Raw genomic sequence first — 20,246 nt, forward strand, 5'->3', positions numbered from 1 at the left:
AATATTTACTTGTAAACGAAATACTTTGCATTAATTCATATTTTTAGCAAAATTATTACTTATTTTGAAACAAATAACGTAATTATATCAATATTGCAATAGAATATTTAGAATCACTAATACGAACGGGATATCTTGAGGAAGGTCATCAATAAGATTAATGTGGTACATAGGATTAAATTTTAGTCAAGCGATTGATATCGGATGTATTTGATATAATTTTCGATGCCTTTTAATAGAACGAAATTATTAAACACTTGAAAATTGCTGTCAATGTAAATAACGCTAGTTTTAGCAGGCAGAAAAACCAATATGGAGATAAATGAAGTCAAACTTCAATAATTCAACTCCAAATTTACAAGGGGCGAAAAATTATTCACAGCAGTCATTTCGCGCAATGCTAACTTCGGCATTTAAAAGAATAAACATTCGAAAGGTCAAACCTATTTCGAAGCCTCAGCTACTGCACGCTTCTTTATCCAATTAATGTCCGTATCACTGCTAAGGAAATAATAGGGAACAAGCAATACTTTCAAAAAACTATTTTAAGATGACAAGCATGAATGAAAATATATATAATACATATTTAATTGAACAAAAAGGTAATTTAATAGAGATATTACTTGTTAAAAATAGATTGTTGACTGAAGAGTCACATAAGGTCATCAAAGATCCAGAAGATGTTAGCTCTATGATGAGAGGCTTTGTTGGGAAGCGTTTCTGCGTGGATGTGCATTTGTTTGAGGAACATTTGAAGAAAAAAAATTATTCTCAAAACAGTGGTAGAAAGCAGTAAGCTAATTGACTTTTTTGATGCAAGCAAAGTGGATTACACCGGGAAAGTGACCTCGGTCTAGATGTCCTGTTTAGTGTCCTGTTTCACCACCATATCGATTTAAACTCCAGAAAAGATTTTTTTATATGTTATAAAGAATTATGGAAACCTTCGAAACTGGTAAAATTAACATATACTATAGAATCTCATATTTTATTGCTACAATGAATGTCAAGAGAAATGGTTGTCATAAAATATGTAAGCCTTTACGTAGGAACATGAAAACGATACGGCGCAGTTACGTCAAAAAAATGAAAAGGCATTTCGGATCACGTGAGTTATATTAATTATAAGACACATATCAATAGCAACGGTCATTCTTTTTAAATTAAATTTCCACTTTCTACTTATGTATTTGCATTTTTAAGACAACTTTCTTACATATAGACTACTCACACTAGGCCAAAATTTTATTCACATTTTCCATTGAAACTAGAAAGGACAAATAATACATGTACTCAAGATCTACATTCTTCATATATTTAAAGGCCAAAACAATATATCACCTTCCATTGGGTCTAAGAGATTGCATTATACCTTAACATTTAGTTATTTATCCATCACTAGGCAGATTTTATTTCAATGCATACAATTTAAATTCCAAAATTCAATATTTATGGAAAGATAGGTTCAACCAAGCCTTTTTTTATAATTATGATAATTTGACTTCAAAAACGAGTATTTTCAGGCAAGATTAGTCTGCAATAACTTACTACTCATTGGCATCCATTTTCACAAAATAATAATTATTTATTTTGAACATTAATTTAAAATAATCGAGGGTGGGATAGGAAGGAAGCGAGGGAGAGCGTATCACAGAGCCTTTTTTGGATCGAATAAAATACAAAGATGACGCAAGGTTAGCCTTCTATCCACTCGTATTCAATAAGAACGGCAGAATATGATGGCGAAATACGTTTGACATTATATAAATATGGAAAAAACTAGTACTAATTAAATATGAGCCAATTTTTTCATAATTGTGACGTTCAATCAGAAGACAAGAGATATCTTAGAAAAGTACTTTCAAAATTCAATAAGATTACGTAATTCACGTGAATTATAGAGAGCTTTGTCATCGTTATCTTAGAAAATTCAGAAGAATAAAATCGAGTCAAGAGCGATCAGAGAGGAGGCGTCAGGGTTACAATTCCGATGAAAGAATATGGCATGAAGTGACGGCAGAAAATTCGCACATGCCAAATCACAAATAATAAGCAGCAAATCGCAACATTTTAATGAATACAACTTTTAATGTAAGATAATTTGTCAACGTAATATCAAATATGACAACCTATTTGTCAACCGAACGATAAGTTTTATTAATGCCATTTAAGTCGATTGTTATTATAAGAGAAAACCTTGATTTTATGTCAAGAGAATCTGCAGATGCGAACACCAACAATATACGGAATCCCATGCGAACTAATCCAACTTCTCAGTAGATTGTTGTCCGATTGAATTTTGAAGGCATTGAAACTCAGAGAGTCCTTTCAAACCAATTATTGTTAGGTTATCCCATCAAGGCTATCATACGACTTAATTACGGTGTACTCTACATGTATACATATAATAATTAACGCAGCATATTCACTGAGTATATATATTCTGAAACTTTCCAATTTACGCACGAAGGGCACGTCGATCTTCATCCGCGATAGCGCTTTATAACACCCTAGTCATTCATCGCAGCCTCAAATCCCTGGAATGGATTTTCATGAATTTATTCTGTACGGATTTCAGAGAGCTATCCCATCCCAATTAGTGGCGTAAGCCGATGATTAACTCAAAATTCTATGCTTCTCGTTGGTCGTGAATTACTTTTAAATCGTCATCCGCCATTCATCTAAATGGGACACAGTACCGACATAGGCAAGAAATAAAGGAAAACTGTTGGCTATGACTGACTGGTAGGCTTTATCGACGGCATAGTTAAAATTAAGCAGATCACTCGTTCAGCAAACGATTATTGAATATATTTGTATAAATAACAGGTTTATTAAGAAAATAGTGCAAGAGTGACCGACTAAGATAATTAAGGATCGATTTATTCAATAAATTAAGCCTTTAAACAAATAAATAAATTCACAATGTGCACGTAATGCATTGAAGTGCACAAGACAGCAAAATTAGATCCAAGAAGAGAATAATCGAGTAAAGAGATGCAAGTCGCGCCGCGTTCCGAGGATAGACTGGATTAAAGAGTGAGGATTGGATGGCGAGGTTAATCCGATGGATTAAATAATTTTCGTATGACACCAAAGCTTTCGATTAATTTTCGTAAAATCATGGATCAATCTCGCTCAATACATATTTAGTACTGCAAATAAATTTTTAAGATTCTTCAATCGCATATTCATTGATTTTGTAGCTTTACAATATCTCACTGCTTGTCAATTCCCGTAGTGTCACCAGCATTCCCGTCAGACCATTTCCCTCTTCCCTCAAGTTGGCAATACGTAGCGACCTGAAGACTCAATACACGATTTCCCCGAAATTTCCGTATTTCACACAAATTAGATCATAGAGCGATTTGATATACAATGAGAAAAAATTGATGCCTATAAGACCAAACGCTAGTGATTCGTAGATTTAGGATGTCATTATAATATCAACATGCTATGATTACCTCCAACATTTTCAAAGACCAGATTTCTTATGGTGGATTACCTCTAGGTCTAATTTATTTAAAGACTCAATAGGGATATGGATGGTACGGTGGCTAACGTACTGGCTCCCCACCCAGAGGGCCCAAGTTCGTATCCTGGAGATGACTGGTTTTTTTTCAGTGGCACGCCGGTACCTACTTCAGGTGCTTTGTGGAGAGCACTTAGAGTGAGTACCCAGTCCGTCGGATGGGACATTAAACTGCGAATCCCTTGGCGCTTTTCTTTATGATAGTAATCTAATGCCAACCCCGGGTGTCTCTTCACCCTTTCCTGTTCATCCCTAATGGCACAAATGACCTTAACTTTTTAATCAGTCACCTCCCCTAAAAACTACTACTACTACTCCAAGAATGAAAAAGTCGCAGCAAAACATCACTCATTTAAACCTGGTTATTAAAACTACTAGAGTAACTTACTTAACGAACGTACGTAACCTTCGTGGGCTTGAAGGTTACCTTGACATTTAATACCGATTAACTTTCTTTTCAAATAGTAGATGATATTTCATTTTCATTTATGCTCATTCCGAGCTATTTTCAACAATTAATTCTTCGTGAAACTGCCACAGCAAGTTTATTCAAACGCTGTTTTATGAGAACTCTGGGCCGAAATTGCGTATCTACATCTATGCTACTTCTCCAACAGAAACATATGGTGACTAAATAGTGTATTGAACTATTAACTAATGCTAAACTATTCTATGACCTCTAGGAACTCCCTATCAGGAAAGTTATACCAGAAAATCATCGCCGTCAATTTCTTTTACAAAGAAGGCATTTTACATTGATGGACCACTTTTTTTATTAAATTGAACTTATGTAAATTTTTATCTCCTGAACTCCCAAAACAGGGAGTCTCCGAGGGTTTTGGGCACGAAGAAATTCTTTGCGCCCCCTCGGTCTTTGCGGGGTCCGATGGAATTAGGGCCCAGGGTCTGGGCGGAGGGCTGCGGAAGCGGAAGTCGACCTAGCCGCTGAGGGATAACAGTCAAAATGGAGAGGGAATTCGACTAAGAGACGCGGAAACTGAGGCGGTAGGCAGTGGCTATGAAAAAACATTGGACGAAAAACGAAAGAAATGAAATGATTAGCCCTCGGGTCGTGTGACGTATTCGACGGGGACAAGAATGGAACGGATCTTAAGGTCGTACGCAAATGATTCGTTCACATGTGAGTTCGAATGTTTGTGTGTTTCGCGTTGTGTGCGGGCTGTAGTTTGCTGGCGGAGGGGAGAAGGGGGTTGTGGCGGAGATGAATAATGGGAGAGGGAGAGAAGAATGGGAAATGAGGGGGGATTTTAGTGAGGAGAGGGGGGTCGCGGGCGGGGTGGAGAGGGCAGGTCCGATGCTGCACACGAAGGAATACGCGGGTGACACAGGGGTTAAAAAGGGAAATCATTTGAGGAGTTGTGGCATCGAGGATATGGGCTGATCAATTGGAGACTGGGGAGGGCGGGTGGGGGGAGGGAGGAAAGGGGGAAAGGGAGGGAAGCGGTGAGAGAGAGTGGGCGGGGGCGGCGGGGAAAATGGAGGAGGAGGCCGGGTGGAAAAGTTACAGGAGTGTTTGGGGCCAAGGGGGAGAGGGTAAACGCAAAGGAGCGAATTTTTCATGTCCAGGAGCGTGTGAAGAGGATGTGATGCTGTACAATGCTGTGACCTCGCCCGCGGCTCATCGACCGATCGTCAGTTTGCCTCATTCCTTGATGCAACAATACACACCAGTAGGCAGTTCATTTTTAATCGAAGCAGACTCCGATTCCGCTTAAAATTATGAGAAAATTCTGAGAAATTGCGGGAGATGCCGAGACAGGAACTTTTAACGGATTAATCCGCCCAATTTATACTACAATGCAATAATTTCAGGGTGTAAAAATCATTCCCATCCATCCCGGTCAAGGCGAATGATTTTTACGGGGGATCGAGATGGTGCGGTTGCTATCGTACTGGCTTCCCACTCAGAGAGCCCATGTTTGAATCCCGGCGGTGTCGAATATTTATCAGGGGTATCTCGATCCCTACTTGAGGTGCTTTGTCGAGGGCACTTTGAGTGAGTACGCCGTCCGTAGGCCGTAGGATGGGATGCTAAGCTGTGGACGCCTTCTGTTAAAAGTAGGCTTATGCCGACGCCGGGTTTCTCTCCACCCTTCATCCTATTCCTAATGTCCATCGCTAATTGTGCAAATGACCTTTGGTGTCGGTCGCCTCCCATAAAATGCTACTACTATGATTTTTGCACTCTGAAATTGTCGCACAGTATGAGAAAATATTGGGAAATATAATTTCTTGCGGAATAAATTTGAAATAACGCAGCAACGGTACCATTTGCATTGAATAGTTACCAAGGAGGCTGATAATGTTTCCAGATTAGGAAGATAACCACAAATAAGCATCAAAAGTAATTTTTACGGGATATACTAAATCATAAATAATACCCACCAGTAGTGTATTTTTGTTATAATTCTTCGGCTTCTATGGACAATTGGCGCTGCAAACAAGCCGTCGAGTATACTCATATTGCAATCAGACAATTCAAACTCTATAGACTGAAAGGAATTTAAAATGGCGACCTATTTGTAGGCTATAGATTGGCTAAGCCACGAGACAAACTCATTCAATCAATCATACCATGGTAGTAACAATATATCATCATTGATCTGAATATATCTATTACGATTACCCGTTGTGTGCATGTGATAGCCAACCACCAGACCGAGTTAAACGGCGAGATATCATAGCAATGTTACTTCCAACTTTTAAATTTCAGAAATATGAATCTAATATCGACTACTTCTAACAATTTCTCTTTGAAAAAGCCCGAGGTCAGAGTTTAGAATAATTGGAGGAACACTGAGTACTCGCTTGATCAGTCGGAGTGAATTTTCAGGGACCCACCTATCTATTTGAGCTCCTCCCTGCTTCGATGTCATTCGCTGAGCCAGTTGCAAACTGGGCTCACCTTCCGCGGTCTCAATCGACGGTTTCATTGACTCCCGACACCGGATTTCTCACATCCTATCCCTCATTTCTTATTTTCTCTAGTTATCTGCGCATTTATACGCGATCGAGCAGCTTCACGGCCTCCGTTTCGCATAGGCTATTCATGGATAGGTTTTCGTCGCCCAATTAGGTCCATAGACCCAATTTACTGTGAAAAAGCTATAAGAATTTTATAGTCATATTGCATTAATCATTTTTTTTAATTTTACATAATTATGTAAACGAATCATCATTTACATGAAAATATTTCTCTGGTACATAACAAATATGCCCACACATCAATAATTATGATTTATTACATAGGGCAGCTCGAAAATCATCCTTATTTGTCATTGAGCAACTTTACTAATTACCTAATTATTAATCCAAATTCGTCGATCATGATTCTTTCAAAAATAATACTTTCCGTCTTTTCCTTTGTACTCTTTCTAATTGGACGACGCTGGAACTATATCCCACTGCTAATTACACCGCACCAATTCAGGCTCTCTCACCAAAGGCTGTTTTGCCGCGCGTTTTTATTGCAGTTCCCGGCAAGATTGCAATGAAATAAATGCCTTAATATCCAGCTCCGAATTAAGGTCCCCTGAATGAAAGCCCTCGGTGGTCGCAGAAGGGTTTGGGACTCTCACACCTCCCCTTCCCCTCAAGAATGCAACGAGCCGTCGCGGTAAAAACCCTCGCGTGTCAAGAAGCAGCAAGCCGCGCCAGCGTCTCCGGGAGAGCGGCCTCAATAAAATCAAGGGAATTAACACGAGGCCCGCAGAGAATCCATCACCTTATTTCTACCTGCCCTCGCTCACTCCAGCTCTCCATTCACGACCTCTCGTAAAATTTCAAGGGGCACGAGTGACCGCGTCGTCGGTTGCACGCCATGCAGAGAGGGCGGCGTGGTGGGGAGGGGGGGGGGTGGAAACAGTATCGAGAATGAAAACGACAGCAATGAAATTATTAAAGGGTTTGAATGTTTAATGAGCATTTATTCAATCTAGGACATTGCTGAGGGGTATGGGACTCGTACGCCCTGAAAGCGATTAAGAAACTACGACTATTGCTTTGATAAAAAATTATGATTTACTGGTTCATGAATTTGGAACTCTTAAGCAACATTCTGGTCTTCTAGAGAACTTAAAGCCTCAGAAACAACGCATAGGTATAACGCCCTCCGCCTTGTGCCAACCGATTCGCGACTATTTACTATCTATTCGCGACTATTCCATTAATTTACGCTGTGTTTATCTACTGCGTTCAGTTTCCCCTCTGTCATATGGACAAATTCCATTAATAATTGAACGAAAATTACCAATAAATACAATTTAAAATGTTTTTCCTACGAGAAATAAACTATTTATTAATTGATACACTGATATACGAACAAATAGCATCGGTGTGCGCAAGTTCTGTAAGAGTTCATGAAAGCCGTCGTGAGCTTTGCGGTTTATCGAGTGACTTCAAACACCTTAATGGCAAACTAACGTTTATAAAAGGTTTTTCATGGACACAGAGACTAATCACTGCTTCACTTATTATTCACACTAATCGTGACACTAGACACCTAAATGCCTAAAATTAAGATAAACAATTCTCCAATGGCGCACTCATTTCTACTTCCATTTCGTCTGACATGCAAATTCTTTTCCTACCTCTACCTCAATTGCCTAACATTTTTTATTCTAAATCAGACTGTATCATTCCATTACCAATCAAAGTTCATCCACCTTCCCTCCCTCCTTTGGATTTCTCCCAGCAAATCTTTCTCTCTACCCAAGCCTTTCCGAGTACTTCTTCGTTTGTTTTAGGCAGCCTCATTTCCATAACGGTCCCCCTACCTAAAAGAAGTGAGTGTGTGTTTGATTTATGGTCCTACTTTCAAAGTTAAACGCAAAAAACAATTGGTTACATATTAGCTGAACTTCCTCCTTTCCCTTGACATGTATAGAACCTCAAAATAACCTCCGAATAATAAAATTTAATACTGTAAAATCATTCCAATTTGAGGTCTCACCATACGTTATCTGACTCTCTCGTTAGGATGGGTGCTACCGATGGTTCCCTCAATTTTCGTTCCCATCGAAGCTTCTCTGAAGGAAATGAAAATGCTTCACAAATCCCTTAGAATCTCTGCCGAAGACTGCCTCATAGTGCACAGATCAATTTTTTTGAACGAGAGGGCATATGAAAAGGTCAGTAGGCCAAACTGAGAGGCCCAAGCCCTACCGCCGCCGCCATTCTGCATTGATTCGCTCAAAATGTAGAAAAGAGCATTCTGAGTTATATAGCGCGGCATTCGTGCGATGCATCTTTGAAGTCGACGCAAGCGCAGTTCCCCTCTACTTCATGCATCATTCACCGCTAAGCTCGGCACAACGTCGATTGGATTAAGAGTAGGCGGGAATTTTTTCTTTTAATTCTAGCAAGGCCTTAGAGTAGTATTGCCGCTGTGGGAAACTCACGACAATACCAGAAAAAAATTTTGTATTTTGAGCAGAGATGTTTTGTGTGTCCATGCACATTTGCATAGGATTTGGAGAATTTATGCCATCGGACCTATGCAGTCAAAAAGGAGGATTAACCGATTTACTGCTCGTATGAAGGTATGAATATGGCACACACATAAATGTGGATTGTTAAGCATAGACAAGAAAGTAAGAGGGCAAGTTCAGAGTCAAATAAGGAGTCTGTCTGCGATGCATATTCTTGGCAGAAAATGTCAACGTGCCCACAATTTAGTATCTTAGCCCACAGAGGGAGGGTTTGAAGGCCATGCACCAGCCACATCGGAATTGACGAAACTGGAAAAAAAAGTATATATTCAGATCCATTGGCGTCTGATTTCCCGATGAACTAGATGGCGAAACAGCCCTTACACTCACACACACTCACGCACAAACCAACGTCATCTTCACGTGGTCGCCGACGCTCAATAGTGTTGATTTAAGGCCAAGCTTGCTTTGCTGAAACCTCGACGGGTTGAACTAATGAAGCCCTCTCTCTTTCTCTCTCTCTGCCTCGGAAATTCCCCGTCAAATTTTCCATGGATCACGAGCGCTACGGAACCATAACATAAAAATCTAAGTTTTGCTCACTTTTCTCGCAGTGTCGTCCGGCCAATGGGCAACTACCCTCCCCTTTTGAACCCCGCACACGCGGATATGCTTTTCCAGGGGTGTTAAATGATATCCCTCCAGACGATGCCCAGAGTCATACAGGCACGAGTGGGGACGGAAATATTACTGAAAACTTTCATCTAATCCGAAAATTCAAACTGGAATCTCCACTTGAAGAAATACTTAATCAGTTTCCATATCAATCAGCAAGCTCCCCCTTTTCTGGTTTGAGTGAAGTCTTCAGAGGTCATCTATGGCAGAGAGAGAAATTCAATTGAAGAAACTACACGTTCTACTACGCCATGACGTGGCCAGGGAACCATGACCTTGAGCTGCGTCATATGCAATTGTACGATGAAAAAGAGCAGCTTACGTCTGCCCATTTCGTCAAGTATTCTCTCACGGAGAAGAAGGTAACTCCTTCAGATTTCAGTGTTAACCGGTCTAATTTACCATGCACATTGTCGGGAGTATATTATTTGCAAATATATTTTATTTTTAAAATCATTACGTGATCTAATTGGCCATGCTGGGTTTACATCCCCGACTTCTTCCAATTCCAATTCCCACTCACAGCTGTTCATGTAAAATCACTTCGATAGTAAAGTATTTTCTGAAAAAGTAATAATTGGTTCCACGCTAGAATTTCCTCAGGATTCGATGAAACAGAAGGCCCTGCGTAATTCAAAGGTTACTAACGAATTAGAGCTGCAACTCACTTCTCAGTTCCATGGTTGAATAAGATGATACAAAACTCACCGCTGAGGAACTTAGATCGTCTCAGCACCAGCGTCAAGAAATTAAGAGCACTCATCCTGGCAATTGAGATGAGTATGATGTTGATTATTTCGACAATGAAAACTATGAAAATAGGTCACCATTTTCATTTGATTTAGCCATCTTCCATACAATACGGTGACAAGATTTTTCATTAATTTAAAGGAAGACGGAAGCCATGGTCTTCTTGTGAATATTGGGTTTTATTAGTCAGAAAGAGTATGCAATTCGGAAATTCACAAGTTTCAAACCTTAGAAAAGTACATTCTACGAACCTTTAGATCAATGAGTCAAGCATCCTACGGCTAGCATTAGAGTTCAATTTTGGCTTTGAGTCATAGCTCAATTATTATCCTAGAATTCATTATTTTTTCGACGAGCTCATGTAAAAATAACCGACCGCTAGAGTATCAAACGCTCAATTATCTAAGAAGTACTATGTTAACAACTTATTCCACAAGAAATTAAAGTTTCGTATATCCTTGACTGAAATCAATAATACTAAACTGTCTGTTAAAAAAAATTCTCCATTGGAAAAAATCCCAATATGAGGACACCTCTGTCTGAGAAAAAAATATTCTAGTTCTAAATGGATGTGTGACTGTGACCATTCGGCGCCGACGATTTAGTCGCGGTACAGTTCACGGTCAATTTCTTCGAAGCGGAGTGGGCGAGGGAAGGGGGGAGAATACGGAAGTGAAGGCGTCGGAAGGGGAGGGAAGGGGAAATCCTACAGAGTCCATTGACTACCCACGAGTTCTCTCGATCGGTGGGGAGTTCTGGGGATGTGAGTTAAAGCCAGCCGAGTTGGAAGGTGGAAGGAGAGGAAAGACGGCGAGTCGTAGTGTAACGAAGAGCAGATGTTGAAGTCGAAGGATTGGGAGGAGGGTTAGGACGAGAAAATATACCAAGAAAATTCAAGGAGGGTTGAAGGAGGAGGTCGCACAATCCGACTGCTTTTCAATGAAACGTTTCCAATTTATCGGACCTTTGACACACTTTTTCCTCGAACACATATTCCTAATGACAATTGCACAATGGCAATACAACATCATTTCCTCGAGGATTATAATATTGCAATAATATATGCAAGGATATGATTTTGTAATTCTCTTGACCCAGCGACCCTAACACTAATACATAAGAATTTTCCGACGATAACAGAAGTAATCCTCGTTTTCATTTCATTGAAAAATTAAGGGGAATATTCAGAATTAAGCTATGCTTGATACCTTACAATGCATTAAAATTTTTATATGAAGAAAACATTTTATCTCTAAGAAAAAATTCTATGAAATGAACGGCGAATAGCGAAGGAGACTAACCACAATGTTTGTCATTTAGAAGAAATGAATGCTAAAGGATTAAGAATAAAAGAAAAACATTTTCGGAATGCTTAAATAGAATTTTCCGCTAACTCAGAGTCTAAAATTGGTTAATTAACCCCTTTTAAGATTCCCAATCGAAGGTATAATAATGAATTTATCCGTAAAATGAAAATTTTGGAAGCCAAAAAGCGGACTTTCAAATCGAGATCTGATTCCTGAGATGAATGAATTTTAATTTTGAATGAAGTTTGATTTCACAAACGGCATGAAATTTCCATTGTCATTAACAATGGACCCCGACCGCAGAAAGGCCACACGTTGTAAAGGTAATTGCTAACATACCGTTATGGACAATTATCTAAAATTTAATATACAAAAGGTTTTTTCTTGAATTTACTAATTTCAAGGGATACAACATTAAAATATTTTGAATACACAACATTATTAAATTTCGCAAACCCGCATACCCTAACGTAGGCAATAATGTAGCTCATGAGTGAAATAAATGGGTGGCCACTTTGCTTCCCCGCTCTCGTTGTAAATTATGAAAAGAGATGGATGCTTGATAAGAGGACAATTTCCGATCCGGAAATTTAAATTGATAGGCCTTTGCCAAATGTCGCACTCGGGAATCTCGATGGATCGATCATAGTTGAAGTTGAATATGCGGCAACGACGTACGTCATTCCAGCCGAAACTCATCTGGACGAAAGCTGACGCCAGGTTTCACTCCTCTCTTTCTCCATTTCCTCAAATTTATACCCCTGCCAAAATAACTCACATCTATCTCTAATGGCGCAAAAGACCTCAGTTGTCAGCCTCCTCCCTCGATAACCACTACCCCTACTTATCGGACGAAAGACTCCGGTCTGGAAGGATAGGGAAGGAAAGGGGAGTGGGGGGAGTTAGTGATTGAGGGAGGAGGGAGGGAGAGAGAGGAGGTACTCTCCCTCCATAAATCATTATTAGAAGGCGTTGCTCGGCAGACGAGAGCCGAGGAATTCGACGACCTCCTCGGGAGGAATGGGCGGGGGGAAGGAGGACCGAGGGATGCTCTGGAGGGAGGAAAAGGAACGGAGGCACGTGCAGAAAAAAATGGCGGAGGTTGACGGAATGCTGGGCCGCATGAGTTACCACGTGGTCGCGATGTTAAGCCGCGGCGGACGCGAACGGGGATCGGGGGGGTACAAGGGGGAGAGAGGGCGGAACGGGGGAGGGAGGGGCCGTCTCCATTTCTCGGGCAACGGGAGACATTCAGCCCCCTCTCCCCTCCCCCACTCCGCGCCGAAGATATCGATTGTGGTCGCGAGAGGGGCGGTACTCATCCGGGAGCGGAGGAGGAGGGGCCTTCATCTCTCCCTCCTCCACCTCCCTCACGCCCCCATCGCCCTCCTCCATCGCGGGAACCCAAATTATTCCACGGCCTCAACTCACTCAAAACCTCCCTGTGTCCCCGGAAATACCACAAGAGAGTAATCCCTGAGAGCAAGGAAAACTTTTCACCTTGAAGACACCGGAGTCATCCATTGAAAGAGGCTCTCTCTCTCCGTTTTCCCTCACCGTCGAGAGTGCGTCAAGGCTCCTTTCTCACGCCCTGAGGGTTCTCCTTCTCCTCCTCGGGATAAGTCCTTCCAAGATGCCCTCAAACGAGCCGCCTTCCTACGAATAGCCGCAAAGGTTACGTCAACTTAGACCCCGTCGCACCCTTTTGAGGGCGTGTCACTTTCTTGATTAAGATCAAACCACGTAAAACTCAAGAGTGATTCCATTGGTTCATTCAGGTAAAAGGAAATTATTTAAATATATTCTCTTTTTACGTGGAAAATCAATCTGCATTCCTATCAATAGATTAATAGAACGCTGAATATGGAATGGGAAAATCTAAATTCATGAAATAAATTAAAGGGCTAAGGAAATAAGAGTAAAAAAAATACGGAACAGTGAACGATCAAAAAGCGGAGTTGTTGATTATCTTTTCCTCTTTCAGTATCCAAAAGTCTGAGAGCGATGGTGTTCGTGGCTACACGAAACAGTAGGTAAAAATTGCTCAACCACATGACAAAATATCTTCCTCCATCTTATTCCTTCCAACGATATTTTTCCATCTTTCCAGCTCCCGTTCTAAATAAATGGGTGTTCATAAATGTAACGTAGCTCTCCAGCATCGCCTTTGAAAAATATGAGATATTTTTGTGGATAAAGAAAGCAATTAAGACCAGAGAAAAAATAATAACTACTTTTAAATGGTATTTTTGAAATTATTAACTGGATAATGTTAATTAATTAGACAAAACTTCCCCTACTGATTTTAAAATATCAGTTATTATTGGGAAAATTTTCCATATTTCCATTATGGCTGCATTTATCTTTCCATAGGTTAAGCAAGTTTATTACAACAAGTCTGGCTGTAGAATCACCAGGTAAGTATAGACAACTAAGTAGGTAATAATTACCTAAAGAAGTTAAAATACTGTAAAACTAATTGCTATAATTTTATTGATGATTATGAAATGCCTTATTCTAAAAAGTTTTCGCGTTTTTTTTTCAAAAATATAAACTTAAATGTAGCTCATTATTGCTTGGGGTAAAAACCTAAATATATTATTTACATTTTCCAAAAGCACAGAGTAAGCTTTTTCTTGAAATTCAATAAACCTTAACAAATATTAAACCAGAGAGGGAAAGTAAAAGTAACTGCAAATATCATAAAGTTTGAAGTTCAAAGGTTAAATTCTGCACTGCGACAATAAATATCGAGATGATATTCTCACGTGAAAACTTTATGATTATTTGCAATAATAATTTACAAAAGGCTGAATAAAACAACATCTACTGAGACTTAATAAAATCTAAATGAGTCACTTAAGAACCAAACTGCCTTTTAAATTTTTTTCCATTAATGTTACCAGAGTTCAATTTTATTTACCATCGTAACCGTTACTGAAAACCAATTAGGTAATACGGATATCAAAATTATGGACCATCACCCAAATTAGATCAATTAATGATAAAATATAAGCATAAAAATAAATATTTTCAGTTGATGTTGGTGAAATTACAGCTTAATGTCATTCGTTCTTATTTGCATATACGCCCATTTCCTACGAATAACTCGTGTCCGCATTGAACCAAAGTTAGACTGGTGATCATATAAAAGTATGTTATCACAAGTGGACTGGTAAACATTAAACTAAGTCTGGAAAATACATCCCTTCAACGATAAATCAATTTCATAAACTAATGAAAGAATTAGATGGATTAAAGTTAAAAATTCCTGTACTTCAATTTTACGGATTTTTTTTGGAAGATCTAATGATTAGGAATTTTTTATACTCGAGTACATAGTGCGAGTACGATTACCTCGTACAAGTACGAAATAAGAAATGGTATATTTGTCTTTTTGTCGTAATTAGATTACATATTTAAATATATCTAATGAACTTCGCGATTAGGTCCCCTTTGTAATGAAACAATTTCTTCAACTAATTGTTTCCAATGGTATTATTTTTATATTTTGGCATGGTATTATAATAATTTGGCATGCATTTTTGCAAATTACGCGGAATATATACCGCTCTCAGAAATGATACTGCTTTTTCAACTAAGGACAGCACACGGATGGGAGCCATATTGTTTAATTTTATGATTCGCCTCTGTGCAAAATTATCCACTTGTTCGGCACTGCGTTAGGTCTACCGTCCGGGATCCTTGGATATCGCAGGGATTCAAGCCGTCCCGGGCTCAGGACGAGGATGCGATTTTCACCTCGGAGGAAAGAACGCAACAAAACGAAGAATCGCTCCGGACGTTTCCCCCCGCTTGACCCTCCGTGGATCGAGAGGGGACGAGCGACGGGCAGAGTGGGTGGGCGGGGAGTGAGGAGGAGAGTGGGTGGAAGTTGCGACCAGGGGACGACGGGGGGAGTAAAAATGCATTCTGCAATACTGGGGGGGGGAAGGGGTTGGGGCAGAGAGGGAGCACAAGGGGTTAATAATTTCTATGGTGGAGACGGAGAGTCGAGACACTTTGCGTTCCCCTCGGAGGTTGGGGGAGCGGGCAGATCGGAAGAGGGGGGAGCAGAGTGAAGAGAGGAACGAGGGGGAGGGGGGGTCTGCGGAGCACGGCGGGGCACGTGCTGATGTGGTGGTCTGGCCCCCAAAGGAGGATAAATGCGCTGGCGTGCTCGCATTGGAAACGAGACCTGCGGACCATTTTCCCTGCGGAAGGACTCTCATGTCGCAAACAGCTTCATCTAATCTGGGGTGAGTTTCGACATTTTTATTAAAGTCACATCATTTTTATAGGTTCAATTTTGAGAAAACACCTACTCCGTATTGCATTTTTCCTGGAATTCCTTTACCAAAAATAGGACTTTCAGGAGATATTGTTCGTCGGAACTGCAGGGAGCACGGAGTATACTAACCAAATTTGGTAATTTTTACACTCATGTCGTTAATCCAAATATCCCTGCGACAAATTAGTGAAATAATATTCTTATGGTATAGGTGAATAGTGTAGAAGAAAAACTCTTAATAAAGGTTAATTTTAAATTATATTAAAGAAAATACCCATATGAATTTTTTTTGTATCAGTTCCCATTAAAGCGTGAGCCAGTATCCTATGAATCATTGAAACCTCGATTAGAGCTACGTTTACAGCTTAATTATAAATTTATTTACCATTTAGATGAGCAATATTTCTGTTTTTTTTTCCTCAATTTAGAGATATTGGGCGCGGAATGGCAACTTAAATCACTGCTGATTCACAAAGGATTCCAGCCTACATTACTGGTATTCCTTTAACTGAGGAGTTTTGTGTGCTCTTCCTCTTCGGCTTGGAAACACTTACTTTTCAATTTTTTAAACGCGTTTTTATAACCTTAAGCCAAGTGCGTAAATTAAATCCTCCTCGGATTGCACTAATGTCACTTTCAAAAAGAATAAAGTGCAGAATTAAATACGCCCACGTTTAGGCCCTCCTTTCTACACTTCATTATCAGCCTTGTTCCATTTTCCAGGGAGAATTCATTTAGAAATCAGAAAAATTCTCAAATCTTTCAGATTTCAACTTCATTACAATATTGAATATCACAGAAGAAACATGGTGGTGTTAGCTCAAGCAAGGGATTATTTTAGGCCTGATTACGACAATGCTTAAATAATCAACGTTCACAAGAACAAATGAGAAATCATTGGTTGGATCAATTCGCATAATTATAAGATTAAGGAAGAGACTTAGAAGGACTAACCCGCCGATATATTTCCTACCATTTTTTTCATTTTGTTACAATCACGATGAGATATCACACGCATAGCCATTCCGACATATTGTGTTTTCCACACACTCGAAATAGTTCACCTACAGGACAGATAAACTGAAATAGGTACGAATTTCGTTTAGACACCAAAGTATCCCCTTTCTGGTCCAGGGGGGCTTTTAGGAGCGAGTATAAGATGACTTTATGCGTAATGCATAACATGTAGGATACCCAGGAGTACGCACGTCAATTTATATTTAAATTACCTGTTGAATACTTTCGATTTAACTAATGCCTTCCGTAATTATAACTCCTGAAAATGTAATTGAAGTTCTTCAAACAATCTAATGTTTACATAACAATTATGAATCATACAAGGTTTCTGCGTATTTTCAAATAATTTCATTCAAATAATATCCACCTTCATTTATGAAAACACGTAAGAACTTAATATAGGGTCATCGGTCATGAAAAGAACACTCTATTTAAAGTACAAGTGGTTGCTATTCATATTTATCCATTGTGATTATTTAAACCATTAATGCCTACCGCTATATTCATGCAATAGCTTAAGAATCTGGTCAACATGCTATGAAAAATGGTAGACTCGGTAAAAAGTATCCTTGTATTGTTGACTGTGAATTCTTAACTTCTATCTTTTGAAAATTAATATTCCTCAATTTGTACAATAGTCTTAATTTTTAAACTAAATTAACTTTGACAGTTAGTTCTTAAACGAAATGAGCTAAATAATATTATTAAGTTAGTAAAAACATCACAAAATTTAGCCGATTACATGCACTCAATCTAAAGCGTAATACTAGTTTTAAACTCTGATAGTTTGCTATCTTTTGACTAAAATGATTTAGTGAAGTGAATTTTAACAAAAAAGAAAATCAATGCTCTGAAATTCTTCAAATGGGGTATCAAAAGATGAAACAGCAGCAGATGAAATATTGTTTACTGTTTTTCATGCATTACGTCTTAAGTTACGATATGCGCCCGACAAACAATCATATAAAGCATTTTCAATTATACGATTCAATTGGAGGACAATTAGTCGAAAATAATTTTGGAGTTCAGAACTCAGAACGTATTATCAAAGACTATAATATTTTTGTATCAAGAGGGAAATTAATAGAGGTTACAGCCGGTTTTGGATCATTATGACCTCAAATGCGAAAAATATCTTTGATTATAAACACAAAAACCCTTTGAATAAGCTAATTTAGGACACGATTATAAGCAAGCAACCTCTGCCATCGGTGAAGAGAAAGCGCATCGTATCATCATCCGCTGATCGCACTATCACTTCCCGTGGCGCGCATGAAAAGGAGTCCCGTTGATCACGGAAGATATCATCGGGATTCCTTTAGTAACATGCAGCTCCATACACACAGCATATGCTGTTATGATATACGAATGCATCATAAAATAAATTTGTGAATCTTACCTTTTTAAACGCCGCAATGAAGTCCCGTTAACGTGACGGAGACAAGAAATTTCGTGCTAAAGAGTGAGAGAGCAAGGAATGTGTAGAGGACTAAGGGCCCGGCCCTCCACGCAAATTCTGGTCCTTCACCCTCCGACCCGGCCCTCTTGGGCCTGGTTGGCCTCCGGAAGACCACACTGGGCCCCTCCGCAAACCCGCTGCATGGGTGCAGTCGACCTTCTGTCTCTCTCTCTCTCTCTCGTCTGGACCCTTTTCTTTTCCCTCCCTTTGCTAGGGCCCCCGAGATATATGTTAGGGAAGGACCAGTGGCCCACCCTCCAAGGAGGAGTGATGTCTTCTCCTTTCTCCCAAGCTAGAGAGACCCTGGATCCTCCGAAGCGAAGGGCACACGCGGCGGGACTAGGCGTCCGTCGCCTAACGATGATTTTCCCCACGCTCTCCGATCGCCGCTCCCCCACCGACACGATCCTCCTCCACCTTGATCACCTCTCCCGCGAAAACTTTAACGACACACTCGGAATACTCCAAAAATAATTTCACCCGCAAAAATATGAGAGATTCGGAGGAGAGTTTCTGTACATATAGGAAAACCGGGAGGGAGGATTTCAGTGCGGATAGATCGGGAAAAAAGTAGCGGAGTAGTAATTAATTTGTCTTTTATTCTTCCACTTCCGTCGATAGGAGGAAGGCGATGGATAGACAAGTCTTTTCAAGTCTGCTTCCTATATTCTCTCTCGGATGTTCAGCACCAGAGGGTGAGATTTAGGGCCAGAGAGGGGGGCTGGAGGGTGGGGGGGAAAGGGCAAGGATAGGGTGTATTAGGACCGCCTCGAGATCCGCTTCCGAGACGTGGCGATACCCCGAGACGCGAGGGGCCTCCGGTGCGTGGGAAGGGTGCGGCGGTGTGTCCGGTGTCGGCCGGGGGGAGGAGGGAGCAGGGAGGAGGACGTGGAGGGGGCGGTGGAGGGGGAGGCGCGGGGGGCGACGGAGAGGACCGGACAGCAGTCGCCCCAGCGGAGGGACGTCTTCTGGCAGGGGCTGTTCCTGGTCCTAAACCCTAGGCCACACATGGGCGCCTTCCGTCTCGGACATTCACGTTTCTGAGCGGGCACCACACTCGACGGGCACCACCAACGTGCTTGGGAGAGACCGGAAGGAAGGTGAGAGCTAAAACACCGGTGAGCAAACGGACGCGTCACGTCGCGATGTCAAGCCACGGGTGTCTCGGGGAATTTGAAGAACTCGGGCAACGCTCCGGTCGAACCCGATCCAGTCCCCTAGCGTCCAGCGCTAGTTCCCAAGACGACAAACTGGATAACCTCGAACGCACAGGCGTGAGAAAAAAGGCGAAGCGTCTTCAGCTGGTGACTCTGATGATGTCAGTAGCCCAGTCCTCGGACTATGTACACCGTGCTCGCTTGTACTCCCTCATAAAGACGCGGTCTGGAAACGCTCCCAGTGCCGCCAACACACGGGAATACCGTTCCTCCGAAGCTGGTGGCAAAGGTGAAGATCTTTTGAAGGTGACTCGGGTCGCTTCCCCCCTTCCTCTTCCCCTATCGCCCTCCCCACCTACTCCGCCCCCTTCTCTCTCCGGCTGTGGTGCACGCGAGGGGGGGAGAGAAAATCCCTCCCTCTCCTTCCTGCCCTGTCCTTCCTGTACAGGCGATGTACCCTGCCCGCCACCTCGCGACACCGCCGACTTCTCGGATCTGCGCCCAGCGCCGCCTTCACGAGCGCGGCGCCGCTCCGAGCCAGCCGCGATCCCTTTTGCGCGGGCGCAGAGAGAGGCGCGGCCCTCCCTCCCCGCCCCTCTCCCTCCAAC

The 20,246-nt window shown here is 41.1% G+C and overlaps 1 protein-coding gene across 2 annotated transcripts in view; it reads right to left on the bottom strand.

Moving 5' to 3' along the window:
• The window catches only part of ChT (choline transporter), a 97,386-nt gene extending 77,436 nt beyond the window's left edge, over nucleotides 1-19,950 (bottom strand). For both annotated transcript variants that reach the window (XM_071584496.1, XM_071584495.1), the window contains exon 1: nucleotides 18,422-19,950. The gene's annotated coding sequence lies outside the window, so the exon portion shown is untranslated. The remainder of the gene's footprint in view (nucleotides 1-18,421) is intronic.
• Nucleotides 19,951-20,246: the final 296 nt, after the last annotated feature.

Source organism: Hetaerina americana, unplaced genomic scaffold, assembly GCF_022747635.1.
Source record: "Hetaerina americana unplaced genomic scaffold, ioHetAmer1.1.p SCAF_19, whole genome shotgun sequence".
Classification (NCBI taxonomy): domain Eukaryota; kingdom Metazoa; phylum Arthropoda; class Insecta; order Odonata; family Calopterygidae; genus Hetaerina; species Hetaerina americana.